Genomic DNA, 20,607 nt, shown 5'->3' with positions numbered 1-20,607 from the left:
AATAGGGTGAGTTCAAAAAGTAAAATTTATAATCAAGAAACATATAACCTCAACCTAATCTATAAAAATCACCAATAGCGGAATATATATATTTGAAAACAATTTTTTTATTTCAGTGAGGAAGAAAAAAAGGATGAACCTCTAATTATTCCATTACTAGGTTCAAAAACCTGGCATGATAGAATTCTTAATAAAATAGATGCAGACATTTTCCTTCCGAAGGCAGATAAGGAAAAGGTAGGAGACGCTAGTGTTAACGAGGCAAAATCAAAGCTATCTAATGGAAAAGCATCGCCAATAATATCAATAAAGAAAGAGCCAGTTGAAGATAGTGAAAATAAAGTTGTTACTTTAGAAGAGCAAGCGGCGGAAGAAATCATTGAGGAACTTAAGTCAAAGAATGAACATGAAACTAAAACAAATGATTTAACTTTACCTTTAGTAGAAGATGAATCATTAAGAGGCAAAGAACAGGTACGTTATCAACATATTGATGTGCAATGCACAGATGTATTACATTTGCATATTATAAATATTGTTTTTTATTTTTCAGTCTACGTTAGAAGGTTATGAAAAAATTCCTATTGATGCTTTTGGTGTAGCAATGTTACGGGGAATGGGATGGCAACCAGGAAAGGGAATTGGTTGAAATGAAAAGTATGAATTTTACTCTAGATTAAATTAATTATATGTGTTTAATACATCACTTATTGGAAAGTAAACAGAGAACATCATTTTTTATTTCACAATCGTTTATTCTAACTATTACAGATTAGTAGCAGCTGTCATACCAGAATTACGACCAAAAGGTATGAAACTACAGATACCAAAAATACAGATTCCTAAAAAGAAGAGGAAGAAGTTAAAATCGAGAAAGGAACATTTGTGAAAATTATAGCTGGAAAACAAAGTAATAATTATGGTCAAATAGAAGGATTCGATGATGATGCAGGAAGGCTCATAATAAAACTAGCTCTTGGTGGAAATATAATATCTGTAAATGAATTTATTGTACAGCCAGTGACTAAATCAGAATATTCTAAGAACTCAAAAGTTCTAAGTTAGTATGAAGTGTTAGTTTTTCATTAAGGGACTTTTAAGAAAATAAATTTGAATTGACATATACATATAAAGACATAATCAGGCATGTAGAAAAACTAATTCAAGAGTTCCTGTAAGTGTGTTGTTGCATGCAATTTTTTAAAGGTCCCTTCTAATTTTATATAAAATATGATAACTGTAGATCGGTCCGTCGTGTCCAGTAGTTGGGTGACTAGTGGGTTGTGGTGGTTGTTGACTCTTGTGTTATATCTGCTTCTGGACTTGTGTATTTCATCTTTGACTGTAGGTATCTTGAGGTCACGGTGGATTGTTTCGTTGGTAACATACCAGGGTGCATTTGATAGGGATCTTAGCGTTTTCGATTGGAAGCGTTGGAGTATTTCAATGTTGGAATTACTTGCTGTTCCCCATAGTTGGATTCCGTAGGTCCAGACAGGTTTTATTACGGCCTTGTAGAGGATTATTTTGTTCTGTATGTTTAGTTTGGAGCGTCGGCCCGTGAACCAATAGAATTTTCTTAATTTTTCCTTTAGTTGCTTTGTTTTTTCTGAGATATGTTTTTTCCAAGTTAGCCTCCTGTCCAGGGTCATGCCCAGGTATCTTACGGAGTCCTTGCTTGGGATTATTGTGTTGTTAATGGTGACCTGGGGGCAGGTTTGTTTTCGGAGCGTGAAGGTTACATGAGAGGATTTTTTTTCGTTTATTTTGAAACCCCATTTTTGGAACCACTTTTCCATGGAGTCGAGACTTCGCTGGAGAGTGGATGAGGCAATTGCCGGGTCTGCGTGGGTAGCTAATAGTGCTGCGTCGTCGGCAAATGTTGCTATTGTTACCTCGTTTGATATAGATAAGTCGGCAGTGTAGATGGAGAACAGTAGGAGTCCGAGGACACTACCTTGGGGTATGCCGGATTCTATTGGGAATGTTGCGGAAGTGGCGCCTAGACATTTAACTATGAATTGTCTGTTGGTTAGGTAGGATTTTAAGATGGAGTAGTATGGATGGGGTAGGATCTTTTTGAGCTTGTAGAGTAGCCCTTTATGCCATACTTTGTGTGTTATGCCTGTTGGATGTCTAGGAATACCGCTGAGCAGTATTTTTTCTTTTCAAGGGTTTGGCTGATCATGTGGGTTATGCGGTGGATTTGCTCTACTGTTGGGTGTTGTTTTCGGAAGCCGAATTGGTGGTCTGGGAGCGTTTTCAATTCTTCTAGGAGTGGAAGGAGACGATTCGTGAGCATCCTCTCGAATAGTTTAGACAGGGTAGGTAAAAGACTGATTGGGCGATAGGAGCTGGTTTCATATATTGGTTTACCGGGTTTAGGGATGAGGGTGATCAGTGAGATTTTCCAAGCCTTGGGAAAGTGTTGAAGGCGGAGGATAGCGTTAAAGATTGATGCGATGAGTGCAATCCCTTTTATCGGAAGTTCCTTGATTGCTTTATTTCCTATTAGGTCGTGACCTGCTGCTTTCTTGGGGTTTAGGCGACTGATTGCTTCTATGATCTCTAAAGAAGTGAAGGGTTCAATAGGAGGGGACATTTGGAAGGGAGTGTGCAGATATTCGGTAACGTCCGCTGCAGCTATGGAGGAATGGAGTTGGAATACTTCAGTCAAGTGTTTGGCAAATAGGTTGGCTTTTTCTATAGGGCTACGCGCCCATCCACCCTGCGGACGGCGGATTGGAGGTATTATTTGTGGGAGGCGCGTGAGTTTCCTGGAGGCCTTCCATAGTGAGTAGTTGGAGTCGGCTGTGGGGGACAAGCTGGCGAGATATTTGTGAAAACGGTCATTATTGTAGTTTTTTATAGTTTAGGATAGTTCTCTAGTTGCGTTGTTTAGTTTGCGTTTGTCCTCCGGTGTTCTATGGGTCTGCCATATGCTTCTTAGTCTACGTTTTTCTGCTATTTTTTTTAATATGTACTGGGGGTATTCGTGATTGCTGATGGACGTTTTTGCCGGTGTGGAGAAGCGGATAGCGTTTATTATGCTCGTGTTTTGGTATTCCGTGGCTGCTTCGATTTCTTCATTGGTTTTTAGTGAAGTTGAGGCTGAAGTTGTGTGTGTAAAGACTTCTCTAAAGAGCTGCCAGTTGGTGTGTTGGTTATGTATGGAGCCATTACGTGTATTCTCGATGATAGTTGAACTGACTGTTACTATCACGGGGGAATGATCAGAGGAGAGATCAGCCGAGGAATTGATTTGGACGTGTCTTGACGAGATATTTTTAGTTATGAGGAAATCAAGGAGATCGGGTATTTTGTTTGTGTCGGTGGGCCAGTGTGTGGGTTCGTATGTGGTAAGGTAGTTGAGCTTGTTGGTTATTATGCTGTTGAGGAGGTTTTTGCCTCTTACTGTAACCAGTCTGCTGCCCCATTGGGTGTGTTTGGCGTTGTAGTCTCCTCCAGCTATGAATCTATTGCCCAGGGTGTCCAGGAAGTCGCCAAAGTCTTCTTTGGCGATGGAGTGTCTTGGAGGGCAGTATACAGCTGAAGTGGTGATTGTACCATGACAGTCTTCAAGACCATGCTTGGAGGTAGTCTTTCTGGAATGGTGGAAGTTCGTAGTGCTTAATGTTTGATTTGATTATGATTCCGGTGCCGCCGTGGGCCTTTCCGCTGGGGTGTTGGGTATGGTAGAACTTGTATCCGTTTATGTTCAGGTAGTTTTTGTCGGTGAAGTGGGTTTCAGTTATGAGCATTATGTCGATTTGCTGGTGTTTTAGGAAGAGTTCTAGTTCAAGTTTGCGTTGCGTTAGACCGTTGGCATTCCACAGAGCTGTGCGTCTTGGTTTTATTTTGCGCCGGGGCGTATTAATTTATCCGATGTGGATACACCGTTTTTTTGTTGTTTTTAGATACAAGTGACGAAAAATTATGAAATGATATTTTAAATTTAAACTGATTTCATTCATTGATTTATTGTAGCGACAATGGTAACTTGTTTAAATAAAGATTTTATAAATAAAATATTTAAGGTCTAAAATAATAAATTAACACATGTGAAAACATTAAAGCTGTTATCCTTATTCATGGTCTTGTTGGAACGTGTTTAACGAGCGTAACGTAGGCGTGAAAACGAAAACGTTGAGACTCTTGTGGCGTAAAAAGACTGAATTCCTCATAAAAATGCAAGAAACGAGAGGAAACGTGCACATAGTTTATTCTCGACCTTGGATACATAAAACCAAAAAGAAAAAAAAAGGAAAAAGAAAAAGGAACAAAAATTTTTATTGGTTATTTACCGAAACTCATTGTATCATTTTTATTACTCTATATAAAACGTAGAATCATATACTGACGAATGTTATTTCGAATTTCTAACTTCAGAACGATAATTACATATTTGAAATTTCCAATAAGTGGTAGTAGCATTAAAAATATGGAATATTCAACGAGATGAAATATAGGTAAGGTATTTAAAAGAAAAAAGATTGAACCGTTCGATGTAAAACGATGAAATTAAATGATTGGATTTGAAAACTTGATTCGGTTTAATAATTCGATGAAAAAAGTATTCATCCTATGAAAAAAGAATTCATGTTCCTGTCGATATATCAACGACGTGCGCCGTTACTTCCCACTGCTCTGCAATTCAAATGCAATACTCGAATATACATGGCGAAAGAAATGGAAATTGAGCAATTTAAGGGAACGAATTACTCTCACGTCCACGTAACTTCAAAATGTATCACGTGTCCGTGTTTGCGAAACGAAATTCGTCGTTGTCCAACTAACACGCTTGCAGATGCTACGTTCACTTTGTTGCATATAGGGCTTAAATATATGAACAAATAGTACTGCGCAAGTGTCACTAGCGTAATTTTTAAAGTGAATTAATGCATAATCTCGTCATCTACGGTTGACCATGATTATGGCAGTGATCATTGTTATATACGAATCTTCGTGCAATATATGTGAAAATTCGTGGTTGTCCAATTAACACGCTTGCTGATGCTACGTTCACTTTGTTGCGTATAGGGCTTAAATATATGAACAAATAGTACTGCGCAAGTGTCACTAGCGTAATCTGAACGTGTTAAAGTGAATCAATACATAACTTCGTCATCTATGTTTGACCATGACTACGGTAGTGGTCATTGATATATGTGAAGCTTCGTGGAGTAGATGTGAAAATTCGTCGTTGTCCGGTTAACACGCTCGCAGATGCTCCGTTCACTTTGTTCCATATAGGGCTCAAATATGTGAACAAATTGAATGGAGCAACTGTCATTAGCGTAATTTTAACGCGTTAAAATAAATTAATGTATAATTTCGTCATTTACGTTTGATCTACGTTTTTTCATCTACGTCATCTACGGCACCTACGCGAATCTTATTGATTACGTCTTTGGCAGTGTTCGTTGCTATAAATGAAACTTAATAGTTGTTGAAACCGCTCGAAAGTCGTGTTCCTAAATCATTCCCTCGTCTCGTATAGTGTTCATCAAATGGAAAAGGAGATTGTGTTTTAATGAAATCGCTTGTTACTATCAATCTTGCTCTCACTCGCATAGGAAAAGAAAGTGAGGAAGGAGAAAAAAATTAAGGTAAGGTCATCAATGAGCAAAATGTTTAATGTACATTAAAATTGAGTCCGCTGCAACCCTCGTGACTTTTAAAATTCCATACGTATATTGTTATACGTAACATTGCCATATTAAATATATTCGATCAAATATTCAATCTCGTTCCCTGAAAGCTGTTCCTGGATATCTGGTTGGATACTTTACGCACGGAAATAGAGAGTGTTAACAGTAACAAACCCTCTATGTAGTGTTTTTGCTTTGCTCTTTTGAACAGGTAGATGACATTTTGCTTCGAAAAACGGATATATATACCACGGATATGCACATACAGAGTATGTGTATCGATATACACATTGATATACACCTTTGTACAAAGTGTCAAAAAAGTATTTATCGCGGTATTTTTTTCAAGCCATTCTACACCTTCGATTTGATGAAAATTGGTTAAATAAGTGTAGCGCAAAATTGATCTTGACCACAATTTTCAGTGTCAAATTGTTTTTCTATTGCATCATATAGTGCTCATTAGAAAGGAAAGTTCCGTTGTTTTAGAAAAAATGTTTGAAATTTCATTAATACTTAGACTGATTTTATTCATATTTTAAGGTCAAATATGGAATACAATAACATCAATACTAATATCTACTTTTTTGTGCGAATTACTTTATATTTCAATCTTCCTTGATACGCCGTGACAAGCAAAAGTGTAAACACAGCCCGTTGATTTTATGTAGAAAGCGAATGTCGAAGGTATAATGAGAAAAGAGCATTATTTGACCATTCCACAAAATAATTTACCTAAATAGTAGTTAATTCTATTGGATGTAATAAACGTGAAGTAGTACTAGTGGACGAAATATCTATGTTGAAACCTTGATTCGACGAGTATAATTAATGTGCAAAACCGTAAACATGGTTTGAGATGTCCATTTTTGTAAAATGTTTTGTACATTATTAATGTTAATGAAAATTAACTATTACATTTCGTTAATAATAACTTGTAGTTACTGTTACCTAGTCTTTACCGATCACTTGAAAAATTAGTCTTTTACATTTATGTGTTTACTTTTTTCGCTCGTCGCAGTACATGTTTAAGTCAGATATGAAATATCTGGCGTATTCCAGCGGCTTTGATTAAATCAAAGATGTTCATATCCTTAATATTGAGAATGTTGTTAGTAAAGTAACTATTTCTATCCAAAAACAAGATATCTTTGAGACAACGTGAATTTTCGTTCCAATTTTCTTAACTTACAAGTATAAAATTTTCATCGCATGATACAATCTATCCTACAAAGTTCTTGCACACGACGAAGCTGAGAACATAGATCTTCTTCAAATATTATTTTTCTCACTGCTTCGTGTGGAATTTCTACTCGACGAGATGTTATTAAACGCTTAAAAGCTTATTATTAAACGATAACATACTTTTTCCTACATGAATGAACATGAAAGACGTCGAGTGAGGAATTAGAACAATTGTGGATGGTTGGAAACTATTATGCTGCGGTCTACCATTCGTTTTTGCCTATATATACCACGGAACAAAGGATAATTTTCACCGAATTCATCCAGAGCATATTTTCTAAGTTTTACTGTATATGATTACGCCCATTATATTATATTATGTTATTACGATGTTATGTAATTAATTGTTGTCTATTTATTTTGATACTTATATTAACCATTATTTATAACATAATATACTAAATACAATTAGTATATACAATTAGTATAGGGATTAGTATAAGAAATTTTAAACAGCTTTTTTCAAAAGAACGAATCATTTACGATCCAGGGGTTTTCTGAAACTTTCGTTTCTCGTGATGAGTACTTTATGATGCAATAAAAAATTTTGTCTGAAAATTATACTCAAGATCAATTTCATGAACCATTTTCTCTAACAGATCTCCATCTTCCACAGCTATAACAAATAATTTTTTGACACTCTATACATTTAACATCGATTATAATTCTGATAATTGAAACACCGAACATCAATGTGTTTATTCACTACGCCAACACAGATAACAATTAACATTGATATATAATATATATTTGACGATATATATCTGAAAGAATAGAAATTTCATTTAATCGACTATATGACCATACTCGGTTAAGTACCAACAACGACTATCTATCAACCTTATCTTACTTCCTCAAAGATATAGAAAGACTTTAAAAATTTCAGCCATGTGATTTGGTCCTTTAAAATTTAGAAGTAATATAACGATAAAATACCATCAAAACCTTTAAATTTAACGCACCCAAACATGTCTTCTTTGCTAATGACGTACTATAAATATAAATATTTGAATAAATATTGCGAATTTCATATTGCTAAAAGATTTATACTATTCGTTCGTAAATAATCGTCGGATCTATATTTAAGTTGAAACTGTTGCATTAGATCTCTTTTCTTACTTAAAATTATTTGGATTGGTAACTTGGATGTAACATGTAATTTATTCTTCCTTTATAAATAGTGTACAGAAGATACCAATTCAAAGAAATGGAAGGAAAGTCTAAAAGCAAAGAAAATCTACAGGAAGATAAAACGTTCGAGCCTTGCCAGGCTATATAAGATGCTAAATAATTTCATTTTGACAATGGTCCTACATCCTACTATGCATAAATTTAATATTAATATCAGCAGGTTTCATGCCAAGTATTACATCTAACGTATAAGCACAAGCCCTGGTTTTAATTGCCTTATAGTAACACCGAAAAGATTATTCAGTTGGATGTCTGACTCAACATCAATATTTTACTTAGAAGATAATACGTCGAGAGCATGTTGGTGGATGGAATGGGAGATGAATGAAGGCCTACTTCTGTAAAATACGTAAAATGGTAGTCGGAATGAATTTTGGCGCTTGGGGACAGAAAAAGAGCTGACTGATACTGTCATACACCTGAATTTATAAAATTTTGAAAATCGATGTAACCTTTGAACTTTATCGTATTCTGTTTCATAGCACAAATTATTCTTCCCGAAATGTACGTTTAGTGTTATAATATATTTGACCAACGGTTCTCAAATACTAGTTTTGCAAAAGCAATGGTGGAATTGGAGCAATTCTTTCTTCTTTCATTCTTTGAATGACCTGGATTTTCGAGTAGTCTAGTGACGATTGATCCCTACAATTAATCGATTTCTTTTTATTACACAAGTGCAAGAGATTCCGCGTTGTACGCTGATGTTGCTACATCGAATGCCTGAACCCCACAGAAGATCCGACCGAATTTAATGTCACTACCGTCGAAGATTCACCCAGAAATGGTTCACTTCAGAACCATAGTCCCATATCTGGATGCGTCAGTCACTATGTGTCACATAGTCATATGTGGATGCTGAGCTTATTGATGGTAATTGTAATATTTTAATTTTTTTTTATTCTATATTTTCGACTTCTTTTTTCGAGTAGAATCACCAATTTTCCGCTTGTACTATCAATTACCAACCAGCCTGTATGACAAAATTCTATTTTAAACACAAAACTCGCCACGAGTGGCTATTTTGTTTACGAAATTAAACGAATTTAATAAATGAAATGGCAAGGAAGGAACTACAAGTGACCGTCAAACTATTTTTATGCTTGAAAAGTAATTCGCAAAGTAATATAAAATAATACTACTGATTTGTGTCAGAATTTTTCAGAATTTTTTCTTAATCTCTTGTTTTTTCCCTTCAAATTTATTATTTATTATTTATTCGGTGCTTTTTCCCTTCAAATTTATTATTTATTATTTATTCGGTGTCACGAAAACCGATTAAATATTAAATATCTTAAATATAGATTGAAATGAAAGCTTGTCATTTCTCGTTCCGTTGTCACTTCAAAGTTGTTAGTTCAAAGGTTCTCGTACATCATAAAGCAAGGGATCAAATCTTTAACTTATTGATGTGAATACCTATCACGAGCGAAACAGAAATGCTAAGATCCTTTGGAACGATAATAATATAATTGCATGCATAGGAACCATGGATGGAACACAAGGCAAAGGTGTAGATGGTATTATAAGCTTTGAAACGAGCGTATAGGACGAGAGAAATTGATCAAAAAATTGAGTTGAGCCCTTTGAAGTTAGGAACAACATACTTTGATGTTTTGTTTAAAGGAGAGATATTGAGCTGTGCAAAAATTGTATAGGTTCTCTGAAGGTAAATAGGATTTTGTTGCTGAGTAAATAAACGAGATTTCAAGTTTCTCTTGAATATTGGAAATTTAAAGGTTTTGATGGTATTTTATCGTTATATTACTTCTAAATTTTAAAGGACCAAATCACATGGCTGAAATTTTTAAAGTCTTTCTATATCTTTGAGGAAGTAAGATAAGGTTGATAGATAGTCGTTGTTGGTACTTAACCGAGTATGGTCATATAGTCGATTAAATGAAATTTCTATTCTTTCAGATATATATCGTCAAATATATATTATATATCAATGTTAATTGTTATCTGTGTTGGCGTAGTGAATAAACACATTGATGTTCGGTGTTTCAATTATCAGAATTATAATCGATGTTAAATGTATAGAGTGTCAAAAAATTATTTGTTATAGCTGTGGAAGATGGAGATCTGTTAGAGAAAATGGATCATGAAATTGATCTTGAGTATAATTTTCAGACAAAATTTTTTATTACATCATAAAGTACTCATCACGAGAAACGAAAGTTTCAGAAAACATACTTTTTGCTTCAAATAATTAAGATAAAATTTAGATACGGGGCTTTCAGCTTATGAAAGTCGAAGAGAAGATATATATTCCTCATATTGGTCATATTCTATTTAAATTCGTAACTACTCGTTCCATTTACGTTATCAATAAAACATTTTTCTCGTCAAGCTACCTAACAGAAAGACCTTTTTGTCACTCTAAATTGCCTCAAAAGAAAATCCCTTGTCAAACATACCATGTTTCTCGTACGAAAATCCAAAAAGGATTTTCCAAAAAGATATATTCAGTGAACCATGGTTTGTGACTGGTGAGCTTGAAAAGAGATCAAGCGTCGAAGCGTCAAAGTTTATATTCCACGAAGCTCTCGACCCTTCTATCTCAATAATCCTGATCAAAATTCGAATGAACTACCCAACGAAACGATCACCGTTTTCTATAGAATCTCTTTAAGCATTCTTCATTAAGGAATCGTCAGATTTTACCCCATTACGTTCTTCCATCACAATCTTCGTAATGATGAATAAAAAAATAAAAGCTTTTAAAACCCGACAGCGCTGTCATTTTCTAAAAACGTCGTCTTTATACTCCTGATGGCCACGAGCACATCCGACTATCAAATATAAAATGCATTGTGAGTGTGTCATCAGCATAATTTTCGTGAAAAGAGCAATTTTTCTTGATAACTATAATTTGTAACATAGATTAAAATCGCTGATTTGATCCCTCTGATATTGTTGTCTTATGAGAGTTTCGCCTGGTCTTAATTGGTTCTGTTGATTCTTATCGTTGTGAAAAGTCGATTCGCTATATATCTTTTGTATAGAGAACTATTATGTGATGTAAGAGTGTAATGTTGTAATATTTGTGATCCTTACTTTATTAATTTTGTCACTGAGCCGTTCTTTGGTTCGTTGAGCAGTTCATGTTCCCTACTTGTTTCGCTTGGGACTTTCATAATTTTCGTAATTACAATAAAAGGTTTAATTTGTAATAAGTTAAAGATTTGGTCCCTTGCTTTACGATGTACGAGAACCTTTGAACTAACAACATTGAAGTGACAATTGAACGAGAACTGACAAGCTTTCATTTCAATCTATATTTAAGATATTTAATATTTAATCGGTTTTCGTGACACCGAATAAATAATAAATAATAAATTTGAAGGGAAAAAACAAGAGATTAAGAAAAAGTTCTGAAAGAGACACAAATCAGTAGTATTATTTTATATTACTTTGCGAATTACTTTTCAAGCATAAAAATAGTTTGACGGTCACTTGTAGTTCCTTCCCTGCCATTTCATTTATTAAATTCGTTTAATTTCGTAAACAAAGTAGCCACTCGTGGCGAGTTTCGTGTTTAAAACAGAATTTTGTCATACAGGCTGGTTGGTAATTGATAGTACAAGCGGAAAATTGGTGATTCTACTCGAAAAAAGAAGTCGAAAATATAGAATAAAAAAAATTAAAATATTACAATTACCATCAATAAGCTCAGCATCCACATATGACTATGTGACACATAGTGACTGACGCATCCAGATATGGGACTATGGTTCTGAAGTGAACCATTTCTGGGTGAATCATCGACGGTAGTGACATTAAATTCGGTCGGATCTTCTGTGGGGTTCAGGCATTCGATGTTGCAACATCCGCGTACAACGCGGAATCTCTTGCACTTGTGTAATAAAAAGAAATCGATTAATTGTAGGGATCAATCGTCACTAGACTACTCGAAAATCCAGGTCATTCAAAGAATGAAAGAAGAAAGAATTGCTCCAATTCCACCATTGCTTTTGCAAAACTAGTATTTGAGAACCGTTGGTCAAATATATTATAACACTAAACGTACATTTCGGGAACAATAATTTGTGCTATGAAACAGAATACGATAAAGTTCAAAGGTTACATCGAATTTTCAAAATTTTATAAATTCAGGTGTATGACAGTATCAGTCAGCTCTTTTTCTGTCCCCAAGCGCCAAAATTCATTCCGACTACCATTTTACGTATTTTACAGAAGTAAGCCTTCATTCATCTCCCATTCCATCCACCAACATGCTCTCGACGTATTATCTTCTAAGTAAAATATTGATGTTGAGTCAGACATCCAACTGAATAATCTTTTCGGTGTTACTATAAGGCATTTAAAACCAGGGCTTGTGCTTATACGTTAGATGTAATACTTGGCATGAAACCTGCTGATATTAATATTAAATTTATGCATAGTAGGATGTTGGACCATTGTCAAAATGAAATTATTTAGCATCTTATATAGCCTGGCAAGGCTCGAACGTTTTATCTTCCTGTAGATTTTCTTTGCTTTTAGACTTTCCTTCCATTTCTCTGAATTGGTATCTTCTGTACACTATTTATAAAGGAAGAATAAATTACATGTTACATCCAAGTTATCAATCCAAATAATTTTAAGTAAGAAAAGAGATCTAATGCAGCAGTTTCAACTTAAATATAGATCCGACGATTATTTACGAACAAATAGTATAAATCTTTTAGCAATATGAAATTCGCAATATTTATTCAAATATTTATATTTATAGTACGCCATTAGCAAAGAAGACATGTTAGCGTGCGTTATCGATTTTACGCTTTTGCCACGCAAACATGGAAATTGCGATTCAAAATTGAATTTGCACTGAAAACGGTTGACGTTACGACATCAATAACATATTTCAAAAACACTGATGATATCATACGGAATCAGAGAGATTCTATGAAAAGTTAAACGCATAATCATCCTATTGTAAATAACAGGAACAGAAAGTACTCAAGGAATAATACAGAATCATCCTATCATCCTATCCTATTATACAGGATTGCTTTGATTCGAGCTCAAACATAGGGAAATCTGAAAGAATTTTTCGCAGAATTTCCTTCCCCTTTGAATTGGCTTTTATACAAAACGACTTTAACCTTTTCAGGGAAATACCTATAGAGTGTGACGATCTACGATTTTAAATAGAGGGGTATATCTGAAAAGAGGTGGATGTAAAACGTAGCATATAAAACGTAGATCAAATATTTATTCAAGGATTTTTTCTCTTCGCAGAGAATCAGGTTTTCAAGAACGATCGAATATGTATGCACTTGATTTACACGTGAAGTTGTCATTAAAAATATTGTTGCGTTTAAAAAGATAAATATTCATTTAAATTTAATGAAATTGTTAGTCCAATTGTTTTAAGCTTAAAGATATGTAGGTGTCACATTTATATATTGAAAACCTGGGAGCGGCATTAATTAACAAACCTAGTCACGCGCACACGTACTTTAAAACCATGCTTGAAAATCGATATTCCCTGAAACAATGCATCGTTCTGCGCTTCCAATTTATTTTCGCACGAAGAATCAGTCCATTCATCGTTGCCGTCACCATCGCTACTGTAATCTATATTACTCGAATAAATTCTATATCTTGATTGGAAAATCGCATATTTTAACGAACTTTCTGTGTTTTTTTTATGATTTTAATTGGCAATTTCCGAAATTGAACTATAGCTTGAGAATAAACCGATAATATTTGAGGGTATATATACATACATCATGTTTTTGATGGGTTTTGTAGTAAAATAATTGTAGAAAAAGCAAACTTTTTAAGAAAAAATTACCATATTCGAGTAATAAATTATAGAAAATTACCAATGTAATTTAAAACTTCAAAAGAAGAATCTATTACATGTAATAAAGAGAAGGACTTGTTCACGAACGGTAATTCAACAAATACATGCGTTGCAGAAACATAGTTTTACAAGAGAGAAGAATCTCTCTAGGAACTCGACGATGTCACGTCAAGAGAAAATTCAATAAAGTGATTACTAACCGTATTACCAGCGGCAATCGTGTTGCGGCAATTCGTAAATAAGTTAGTCGTCTATTTGGAGAAACGTCGCTGGCAATATCGTCACATTTTAATTACGTCAGCGCTATCAATTGGTCTTGGAAGAAAGTTTTCCATTATGTACTTTTGCCCACGGCGTCGTTCCAACAAATGAATCCGAGTTTTGAATCGCTTTCTCTTATATCACGAATTTGTAACGGTGTTTCTTCAAACTATAAACGATTGTAATGAATGCCTTTGCGTACAAAGACCGATACCTGGTTTGACTAGAAGCTTCAGCTAATTAGTGCCCCAGTTAATTTGGATGTTCACTACCACGCCACTTCCCCCGCCCCCCAAAAAGTGGCTTGGTGTCCTCCACGTAAAAAAAAAGAAAAAGGAAAAAAAGAAAAAGAGAAAGGAAAAAAAAGAAAAAGGGGAAAAAAAGAAAAAAAGAAAGGAAAAAAAAGAAAAAGAAAAAGGGAAAGAAAAGAAAAAAAGAAAGGAAAAAAAAGAAATAGAAAAAGGGAAAAAAAAGAAAAAGAGAAAGAAAAAGAAAAAGAAAAAAAAGTTAATTTGGATGTTATAAAATGTTATACAACCAAGAACTTATCTTCTACTTGGTAGTCGCATAAGAGAAGACCGAGCCATTGAATCGCTCAGATAGATTAGCTGATTCGCTTAACGTATTTTTACTTCCGATGACGTAAACAAGAGCAGAAAGTACACAAGTAATAATACAGAAATGTCAAATGTACAGAGGAATAGATTTCGTTAAATCATTAGAACGTAACATTTCCTTATAATTCTATTTGTGTATAGCAAAATAGCTTGTGTGCTTTCATGAAATATAATTGATATTTAGAAGCTCTCATATAGGTAGATATATAGCTCGTGTTAATTAGTAATTTAACAATACATCATGACAACATATCATTTTCGTTTCTTCGTTTATCTCGTTATGCGCGTAAACGAATGTGTAAATAAAGACATATAATCAACGATAACATGTAGTGGCAAGCATTATAATTATCGACAAAGGAGAATATTGGTGAAATGATTGTGGGTGATTTCACTCGGTGTATCGGTAAATAAACTTTGATAGACATTGCCGGTGGATTCGCTGTCGGTGAAATCGTGTCGATGAAATAATTGTCAGTGATTTAAAGATAACCCAATTTATTGATCTCCCCTTCATAGAGTTGTACGTCTCTCTATAATACATACTCTACCTGGAAGGGCTGAAACATTTAGCTTAGTCACACTAAACTGAACTGGACTGCAAGTAAGAAGATTGAAATGCAAAATTCACGTGTGAGCGCAACGGTTTAGATGGAAAGTTCGATAAGGCGATTATGTATATTAACCCGAAAGAAAGCTCATGGCTTTGCAACGCGTTACACGCAACACGGAATTTCCCTCGCTGAAATAATCCTATTACAACGATACGATTTTCCTTAACAGATCTCGCAATGTAATTCTCCCTCTACAACATTTTATTAGGTTTGAAACACGAGAGTTTCGAAGCTCTGCAAAGTCTCGCGAATCTAGAAGTCGAGTTTCAACGTATTTTCGCTTCTTATTTTATAGCTGTTAATAGTTATTATCTCACTCTGCACGTACATCAAACGAGTACTTATGTAAATCCAAAGGAAACGGAAACAACCGAGAATAATTGAGGATAATTCGAATACGTACCGATTAGTAAAGTGTTTGGCAAAGAAAAAAAAAAAAAGGAAAATTGTATCGGAGAAATAGGGGAAAAACGGTGGCGTACATCAAGCAATCTTTATGGCTGTAATACATTTATTATTCATTTATGTTCATTTTCTATCGCGTCACAGACCTTGAAGTAACTGGCAGAACGAGCATATAAATCTTGTATCGCTCGACCTGACTTCTCCCGATTCAAAAATATTCACCAGCCTGGGATCGTGCATCGCTAATTACTCCGTTCTACTTTTCGAACGCGTTTCCATCCATACAGAAAAGCAAGAAGGCAAACTCTATCGCACAGTCATGAAGAGATGCAAAAGCAAGAAACCAACCAACGACATGACGATCGACATGGTGAAAGCAGTCCTCCAGAGGCTATTCACCATGGGACACGGACCCTCCCATTACGAGGGCCGCCAAGAGGCAGAGACCGAAGAAGAAGAAGACATCAGCTTCAGCGTCGTCATCGGCGAAGGCGATGTCATCGATGGCGCCGGAAGAATGAACACCAAGAAGGCTGCAGGAGTCGATGGAAGACTCCTGGACTGCTGGAAGCATGAGCTGGAAGCAAGCTGGAAAGAGACTGCTGGAAAACGGCCAGAGTAATACTGCTAAGGAAGCCGGGAAAGGATCCCAGTCTCCCTAACGCGTACCGGCCGATAAGCATACTCCCAGCCATGAGCAAGATCTGGGAAAAATGCTTTAAGAAGATCATCGAGAGATGCATCGGAACGGACCCGTTCCATCGGAGGCAGTATGGGTTCAGAAAGAAGAATTAGCTTAGCGAATACCGATAAGAACAGGAAGAAGCAGAAACGGGCACAACGAATAGCCCTGTGCATAACAACGACGGCATACCGTACCGTCTCCCACGCGGCACTTTGCGTGTTGACCGGGAATCTCCCGATCTACATAAAGATAAAGATGCTCGGAGAGACTTACGAGTGGAACAAGATCCATAAGACCAAGATCGGCGCGGATGACGGCAACGAGCTGAAGGAGGAACTGGAGGCGCAAGGAAATTAATACAGAGTGCGCTGCTATTTACCAAAAAGAAGATGGACATCGATCATCACACCATGCAGCTGTTAACCGGGCATGGGAGTGTGGCGGCACTCGACACTAACTAGTGTCGGACGACGGCAGCAACATCTACAGCTCCCAGTGACAATTACAGCGGACCAGGCCCAACTACTACAACTATCACGCACGTCCAATAAATATATAACGCACACACGGCCACCTCTACATTGGTGACCCCGACGTGATCGACAGTAAAACTGAGGTCTGACCGTGATAGCATTACTGAGAACTTCCATCATCGCGAATCTAGACCTGTGGCAAGCTGGACCCTACCGCTACGACGAACACGGAACGGCCCTTCCTTCAACAAAAACTCGACCCCTCACCGCCGACTCACGTATGCAGGTGACTGGGTACGAAACGATGACCGACCAAGCCAGGAGTGATGTGGCCGTCGCAAAAGTTCATGGGCATTACCACTAGCACGTCATACTAAAAAATGGAACAGAGGCCTACGACCGTACGCGGAACGCCCGCACCGTACTGACAGGTATCCACCGCCACATTGAAGACTTCGAGCAACATCCGCACGAATTGGACAACAATTGGACAATTGGACGGTTTATTACACTAAGATTCTAACGCTATCACTGGTAAGGGGTACTGTGGCGGAACTCGACAAGCCAAATACCACCACTTGACACTAACTAGTGTCGGACGACGGCAGCGACATCTACAGCCCCCAGTGACAATTACAGCGGACCAGGCCCAACTACCACAACTATCACGCACGTCCAATAAATATATAACGCACACACGGCCACATCTACAGGAGTTTCGGTGTCTATAGAAAGAGGATTGGCAAGAGCAGCGACAGCAACTGTCTCAACTGTGGAGACCCTAACGACGATGCAGAGCACGCCCTCTTCACGTGCCCGAAGTGAACGTACAGAAGGATTGAGCTGGAGAACGCTCTTGGCGAGAACATAGACGTGGACAATCTGATCGCCACGGTGACCGCCAAGAACGAGAGCTGAGATAAATTCAGGCAATTTCGCAAGACCGTCATGTCTCACAGGAGGGTGACAGCGAAGGCCTTGATGGAAACAAGGAGGAGAACGAGAGCAACAACAACTACGCGGAGCAGTGAAGGCAGAGATACAAGACAACAAAGAACCACAGAAGGAGATCAGCCCAGTATTCTGAACTAGCTGAGAAGATGACGAGAGCAATACAGAATATACAGAATAACTGCCTGAAGAAGAAGATACAACGGGGCATGAAAGGACAACCCTGATGACTGCCGACAGGTTTTACCGGGGTTGTCTGTCCTCGAAGCAAAGGAAAAAGGAGGAGGGGTTTTTAGTGGGTATGGCAACAACATCGGCCCGAGTCCCACATAACCCAGTGATGCGGATCACTGGGTATGCGTAACAGCATTTTCCCCTCCTCACGCAAAAAAAAAAAAAAAAAAAAAAAAATAAACTATCACACTCTATCAATTTTAAGTTGATAATTTCGTTATTATATAATTTTTCTTAGTCTAAACTGAATCCAGGGAGAAGAACTTTCATCCAATTACATACTTCATTAATTCATGAATTATATTCGTTACCGTACGTACAAAAAGAAAGTTGACTGATATAAAAATTCAAAGGATAGAATTTCTAAGCTCGCGATTGGAAACAGATTCAGTTCAATGGTTTAATTTGCCATTTAATTGAATTCTCTGGCAATTTCAGCGAACTGTGGGCTTTAAAAGTGTCCCGCATTCAAACGCAAGACTTCTCCTCCACCTTTCCCTTTCTTTCAATTCCAACCTCAAGTAATTGACCAATTAATTCGAAGATATATTTACATGCTTGCAAGGGATTCAAACAACTTCGTTGCGTTAAATTCGCAATTATAACCAACACGAATGTCTCAATCAATGTGCAGCTCGAAACAAATAAAAGATAATTAACTTTTCAATATAACGATTGATATGTTTGATGAAGAAAAATGTATGAATTTTTAAAAACGTCTCCTAGTACATTTAGCATTTTTATAGTAAAAACTTAGAACACACACGCACACATATACTATTCCATGAAATGATTTACACAGCTATGAGTCTAATCCTATCATATTATAAAGGGATGGACGAACTTTTCCTAATAAATATAACTTTATACAAAATCTTGTTTAAAAAAATTAGTTTTTTATTCTCATTAAATTAATTTAATATCAGAATATATAATTTTAGTCGTTATCAAAATTTTATGTCAAATGCGTTCATAGATACATATATAAATAAATGTCTAATCCTATGTATTTATTTCAACTGAAATCTTAACTTAAATATTTATTAACAATATTCTGACGAATATGCAATGAAAGATAAAAACAACCATATTTTTCTTATAGAATGTCTCATGCTTCTTACTCATTTTATGTTTCTCGTTGTCAGTGCGTAACTACTTATCAGCCGCAGGAATGCTAAGTTTTACTACTGAGAAACGAAGAGACATATAGATGCAAATATACGCTATCTCGCGTGAAAAAACATCAGATACATTAACCAGAAGGAATATCCGATACATATAAAATTCATAGCGTAGTTATTTATACATACGGAATATTTCTTTCTGTATGAAATATTCTTTCTTCTGAATTCTTATTATAAATGTATGTCCATTTCCTACCTTAAAATGTCTCTCCTTTGAAAAACTCCATTTAAATATAACGATCAACAAAATATTACCAATAAAAATATTAAAACGAGATGCTGAAAGAACCTTTTAATGAAGTACAAATGATTATTTCAACTTTAATTCTGTTAAATTTGAATTGAATCATTTATAAACCGAACAGGTGTATAAAATTTTATTGCGTAAAAATCGTGAAGCTGAAAATTAGGAACGAATAACGAATGGGTAACCTAGTTTCATTAAAAGGTACGTGTACGCCGATCCGCGTAACAACTTCGACACTCCAATTATTATAAAGCATGTATCCTTCAGAGATTTTTTGCGCGAACGCAAGATACCTTTTACACGTGCAACTGAATAAGTGGAACGTGATTTTCAATATTTCTTCTTGTAGAACTTGTAACAACATAACTGTTTTACGAATATTTTCCCTGACACTTTTAGAACGATGCGTAGAAATCTCCTTTTCTAATTAATAATTTCAGCATTTCTCTGAACAGTTTCGTTGCGATTCAAAAATATACAAAGCTTACGACGTGGTTGTTTAAAAATATTTATATGTAATAAGATTTCGAATTTGTCACATCAATCGCGATCTCAGCAGGTGTAAATTAATTCGTTCTAATGAACGAATAAATTAAACGGCTCGTGACAAAAATTAATCCTGTCCATGTTTGTCTTTCTAAAACTAATTCAAGGCGAGTTAAATGAATCGCTGTGTACCCTATTCGCGCAGCATGTGTTTTAACGACCAGCATGCAAGCGTTAACGGTGTACTTATTAATTAACGGTAACTTATCAATTAATTAAATTCGTGTATATCAAGTTTCCTATCATTTAATACTTTCGTGTAACTACAGAGATTTGATACTATGAAATGGAATATAAAACTTGGTAAAAAAACGCGCTTCGTTAGGAAATGAGGGTGATGATGCAAATATTTTTTGTAGCCATTATATAGAATTTCGATGGTATAATTAATCAGTATCCTGACGGGATATACCAGCCCCTGACGGGACGAAAGTGACGAAAATAATTTGCAAACAGATGAGGATTGCAAGTATTTTCGAGTCCTT

General features: G+C 35.9%; 1 long non-coding RNA gene across 1 annotated transcript in view; it reads left to right on the top strand.

Moving 5' to 3' along the window:
* The window catches only part of LOC126927568 (uncharacterized), a 40,109-nt gene extending 19,916 nt beyond the window's left edge, over positions 1 to 20,193 (top strand). The window contains exon 2 of the long non-coding RNA XR_007715632.1: positions 20,136 to 20,193. This is a non-coding gene — a long non-coding RNA (uncharacterized LOC126927568). The remainder of the gene's footprint in view (positions 1 to 20,135) is intronic.
* Positions 20,194 to 20,607: the final 414 nt, after the last annotated feature.

The sequence above is a fragment of the Bombus affinis genome, unplaced genomic scaffold, assembly GCF_024516045.1.
Source record: "Bombus affinis isolate iyBomAffi1 unplaced genomic scaffold, iyBomAffi1.2 ctg00000143.1, whole genome shotgun sequence".
In the NCBI taxonomy this organism is placed as follows: domain Eukaryota; kingdom Metazoa; phylum Arthropoda; class Insecta; order Hymenoptera; family Apidae; genus Bombus; species Bombus affinis.
Note: the sequence above shows the minus strand (reverse complement) of the source record. Positions and strands in the feature narration are given on the sequence as shown.